The sequence below is a fragment of the Leptonychotes weddellii genome, chromosome 3 (genome assembly GCF_054177405.1).
Source record: "Leptonychotes weddellii isolate Sample4059 chromosome 3, ASM5417740v2, whole genome shotgun sequence".
NCBI classification, from domain to species: Eukaryota; Metazoa; Chordata; class Mammalia; order Carnivora; family Phocidae; genus Leptonychotes; species Leptonychotes weddellii.
Window position 1 is genome coordinate 130,185,209 of NC_138371.1, and position 5,965 is coordinate 130,191,173.

Here is a 5,965-nt window from a genome sequence, read left to right on the forward strand (position 1 = left end):
TGGCTAGGACTTCTAATACTATGTTGAATAGCAGTGGTGATAGTGGACATCCCTGCCGCGTTCCTGACCTTAGGGGGAAAGCTCTCAGTTTTTCCCCATTGAGAATGATATTCACTGTAGGTTTTTCATAGATGGCTTTTTATGATATTGAGGTATGTACTCTCTATCCCTATACTCTGCAGAGTTTTGATCAAGAAAGGATGCTGCACTTTGTCAAATGCTTTTTCTACATCTATTGAGAGGATCATATGGTTCTTGTTCTTTCTTTATTAATGTATTGTATTACACTGATTTGCGGATGTTGAACCAACCTTGCAGCCCAGGAATAAATCCCACTTGGTCGTGGTGAATAATCCTTTTAAGTACTGTTGGATTGTATTGGCTAGTATTTTGGTGAGAATTTTTGCATCCATGTTCATCAAGGATATTGGTCTGTCATTCTCCTTTTTGATGGGGTCTTTGTCTGGTTTTGGAATCAAGGTAATGGTGGCCTCATAAAACGAGTTTGGAAGTTTTCCTTCCATTTCTCTATTTTGGAACAGTTTCAGAAGAAAAGATATTAATTTTTCTTTAAATGTTTGATAGAATTCCCCTGGGAAGCCATCTGGCCCTGGGCTCTTGTTTGTTGGGAGATCTTTGATTATTGCTTCAATTTCCTTAGTGGCTATAGGTTTGTTCAGGCTTTCTATTTCTTCCTGGTTCAGTTTTGGTAGTTGATACATCTCTAGGAATGCATCCATTCCTTCCAGATTTTCTAATTTAACAGCTTTGAATTTTTACTTAAATTTTTTCTCACAAAAGATTTTGTTTTGTATGGGGTTATATATCTTATTTGGGCTGCAAGTTTAAGCAAAATATATTTCTAACATCACCTTTCATATAGCCTTTACCAGTTAGTCATCTCTGCATCTCAATTTCCTCATCTGCTAACTGGAAATATTACTGGTAACAATCATATAGGTTAAAAGAGAAGAAACACAAACACATACACATTTATGTGTATGTATTCTTTTTCTATTCATTCATCAGTGTATCTTTCTGTTAGATATCTTCAAAAAATATCTGGCACTTATCAATCACTAGAAAAATGGCCCCAATTATTGTTGCTGCTATTATCATCAGCAACAGCATCATTATTGTGTTGTCTGTATGTTGATTAAAATGCTGTGGGGGTGCTTGCATGGCTCAGTCGGTTAAGTGTCTGGTTCTTGATTTTGGCTCAGGTCATGATCCCAGGGTTAAGAGATTGAGTCCCGCATCAAGCTCCATGCTCAGCGTGAGGTCTGCTTGGGATTATCTCTCTTCCTCTCCCTCTGCCCCTCCTCTCCACCCCCCTCACTTGTGCTCAATAAATAAATAAATAAATAAAATCTTTAGGAAAATGTTTTGACTAGTGTTTATTTCCTGTGCTTTTGGGCATCTCAATTATTAAAAAAAATGATCAAACTGCTTGAGTTAATTTTAACTGAGATTTCACATTTTCAAAAATTCTTTAGTCATCTGAGCATGTGAATTGCACATTTAAAATTTTAAAGACATTTTCAATCTTATATTTTTATTCTTACAAAACAGTACTGTAAAGAAATACAAGTCACACTTTCTTCTTCTGAAATTTGACGTTTTTAAGATATAAGTAACTTAGTTGTTTTAATCTCCTTCTGCCAAAACTGTCATGGTGCATGAAATCTAGTGTTATAAAATTAACATTTTTCCCCAAATGTAAGCTGTTTCGTTTCAAAAGAACTATTTGCCTTGGAAGATTGTTTTATAGGTCTGAAACTTAATTTCAGATCAGTTATGTTACTCAGATATATGGCAACGTATCAAATATTTCTTCAGACCTTCAGCAAACCTCCTATTTACAGATGGCTCCCTAGGGACTGGTTCTATGAAGTACTGAATAATCTTCAAAAATATGGCAAAGTCACATAGCTACAAAAGTTGAGAAGAAGAAAACTTGGCTAAGAAAAATAACCAAAAAGTTTTAGGAGGTAAGAAATTCAGAAGAACACATAACCCTGACACATGACAGAATGTTTAATTCTGTTTTGGACTACCTAACTCAGGAATGCATTAAAGGGCAGTAAAATTTACCAAAGTATAATGGAAGAATGCTTCAATTTTGAAATTGCCTATATATGTATTTATGTTTTGGGAAATAATTTGGGCATAAAAATCAATATCCAAATATTGTAAGCATGATGTGAATGAAACTGGAAAGTCTTTTTATAATGAATTTGTTGTGTATTTTGAAATTGCTCTATTAGAATCTAAAGCCTATTTTTCAAAACTATCACATATTCATAAGGCAGATATAGATGTTTAGGTGAAAATATGGAGTATGTAATAAAAGTAAATAAGATTAAAAAGGGAATGGGAAGAAAGTGACATTCATAGTAATGAAAAAGAAGTTATATTGAGCTAAATTGCACACACCATCAGGAAAATTAGACTTAAAAACCAGGATTAACTGAGATTCTTAATCTCAGGATACAAACTGATAGTTGCTGGAGTGGTGGGGGGTGGGAGGGATGGGGTGGCTGGGTGATAGACATTGGGGTGGGTATGTGCTATGGTGAGCACTGTGAATTGTGTAAGACTGTTGAATCACAGACCTGTACCTCTGAAACAAATAATACATTATATGTTAAAAAAAAAAAGAAAGAAGATAGTCGGAAGGGAAAAATAAAGGGGGGGAATCGGAGGGGGAGACGAACCATGAGAGCCTATGGACTCTGAGAAACAAACTGGGGGTTCTAAGAGGGGAGGGGGGTGGGGGGATGTGTTAGCCTGGTGGTGGGTATTAAAGAGGGCACGTATTGAATGGAGCACGGGATGTTATGCGCAAACAATGAATCATGGAGCACTACATCAAAAACTAATGATGTAATGTATGGTGATTAACATAACATAATAAAATAAAATTAAAAAAAACAGGATTAACTGAATAACCTTCCACTATTTTGTATAACTTGAGCCATAATGATTGAAACAAAAAACAAAACAAACAAGGAAACATTGTTTGTATGTTTTTAAGGTCAACTTGGAAACAAGTGCTGAGAAATTCACAAAAACAATTCTAGCTTCCAAAAATACCAACTTAAATGATTCGTAGTCACATCCATTTAAATTCCATGACAAAAATGCTGTAGTTAAGGAAACTATCATTCCCAACCATATGACTATAATTATTTCAGTGGTCTATTGCTTTTAGGTCCAAATTTTGGTATAATGTGGATCTCTGAGACTAAAAGATCACCCAGATATGTGATGTATGTTCTCAGGACATTAATCTAAGTTCTAGGAAAAATGGAGCATTCTAACTGACATTTTTCTTCTATATTGGCATTATATTTTTAAAGAAATATTGATAATCTGTGTCCAGAAGAGAGTGACCTAGGAAGTAACATTTTGCAATATGAGGAAAAACAAAACAAAAGCTTTAGAAATGTTTTAAAAGGGGACATATGAATGTGGTCTTAATAAATCTCATCAAATAATTTTACATCTAAGAAGAAAAAGTAGATTTTATATAAATGAAAGGGGATCTTACATAAATGGGTGAAAAATAGAGAGGAGTAATTTTTAGTTTGATGCAAGGACCACTAATAAATGTGGATAAAACAAAGTACTGAGTTCTCTGCCAACAAAGGGTTCAACCAGATGCAGAGTGAATAGATTCTTATGTTAGGATGAAAGTTGGAATACATTCTTGCATGAATGCATGCATTTATTCATTTGTTTTTTTTTCTTTCAAAAATTGCATCTGAATCTGATATCTTGTTTCCCTTCTGCTCTGCTGATTCGATAATTCTTCTAAATATTTTACATGTAGAAGAAAAAGTTGCAGTCTGAATCACACTAAGAGCAAAGTAATGAAGTAATTATCCATAGTATTTGCTCTAGGTTACTGCTTCCATTTTTTTAAATGTTTTAAATTAATGTATGTTTTAAAGAACGTTCCTAGAATAAGAACTCTTTGTTTTCCTATTTCATGAGAAGCTTTTACAATTCCAAGGGACGTTAGTAATTTTTAAGGAAGCAATAGGATTAACAGTATAAGAATCACTTGAATCAAGTTATTAAATATAGCCTGGGATGCCAAAAGACTGTACAAATTCAATATCTAAAAAAGTATGACCTAAAAAATGAGTAGGTAGAGCAATGAGAAATACAATTCCTGAGTTGGCAGAAGGAAATTATTATTACTATCATTATTAATTGTTAGAACACTTGATGTCTTTGGAGTAGTTTTCAATCCTTTATTAGTTTTTTTTCACTCATGACTTCATTTTAAGTGGGTCATAATCATTATTTCACCAATGAGAAAACCATCACAGCAGAAGAGTCCATAATTTATTATATCCTAAGCAAATGAGCCACAAAAGAAAGATCCTAGGCACTGATTTTATTTCCTCTGCTTTTTAAAACCTCATCTTATTTTGGTTGGTTAGACCCACTAGGTATAACTGATAGAAAGGGTAATTATTATGTAACATGAGGAAACTTATTTCAGCTAAGGGTTAATACACAGAAGGTAAGATCTAATCATTCTTGCATAATTCCTGGAGAATATAGGAATGTTGGGCTCATCATTGTACATAAAATTATTTGGTCTGTCACAATCTTTCTGGAAAACTTAAATTAACTTTAGAGTTCAGCTTCCTACCCTTCCAAACAGAATTTTGGCCAAGTATAGACTCAAATATGGATTACACCTAGATAATAAGGTGCAGAAACTAGAGAGACGCTGAGTGATTACTGAGGTCCAGGGACTTTTAGTAGATCTATTAATACTAGATGAGCTTTATGTTTTTTTGTGGAAGGCTTGAACTATTCCTACCTGACTCTAGGTTCACACTCTTAACATCTCTTTTCTTTGTTTTTCTTATTGAGAATGATGGCTGTTCACTACAGTGTTTTTTCTTTGTGAGAAATAGCTGAAATCATTCACTTCCAGCACTATGTAGAGTAGTAAATCCATAGCAATCTTTTAGCAATTATAAGGCATTATTTTAATCATGACTTTGTGTTCATTTTTAAAATAGAAATTTTTGTAATACATTTTTAATTGAAACTAGTTTTTCAGTATAAATAAAATGCCTTATAACCGTATGTGGTAGGCAGAATTTCCAAAATGGCCCCTCAAAGTGGTACAGACATTATCTTCAAAATTTGTAAATACAGGGGTTATCACTCCTGTGATCATGTTATGTTATGTGGCTTAGCTGACTTTAAGATAAGGCAATTATTTTGGATTATCTGGGCAGGCCAAATGTAATCACAGGAATGTTCAAAAGCAGAGAGCTTCCTCTGGCTGTTATCAGAAGGAGTCAGAAAAATTTCAAGTGTGAATAGAACTCAATGTGCCCTTGCTGCTTTGAAGATGAAAAAGCTGTGTATGAAGAAAGATGAGCATAGTCTAGGGGCAGAATGCAGATGCTAGCTGACTACCAGCAAGCAAACAGGGATCTCAGTCCTACAACTGCAAGGAAACTGAATCTACCAACAACCTGAATAAACTTAGAAATGGTCTTTCTAGGGGCCTCCAGATAGGAGCCTCATTTAATCATCTTGTAATACCTGGAACAGATTATCCAGTTGAGCCTACCCAGACTTCCAGCCCAAAGAAACTGTGAGAAAATAAATGTGTCATCTTAAATTGCTCAGTTTGTGGCAATATGTCACACAGCAACAGAAATCAAACACAGCATGCTGTTTATTGTATTAACATACAGCTTTTTGATACTAAAAAAAACCCCCTAAAGATTCAATGGATTCAATATAAATATTTTGTTTACTAATTGGATGTGAATAACATTCATCTAAGTTTAATAATACTAGATTTTAGAGTGCAAAGAGACTTTAAGGAACATATAGTCTAGGATGATAAAAATGTAACCACAAAGAATAAATAATTTGCCTTGGCTTTGTGATTTCCATCTATGGGACCTATAACCATAAG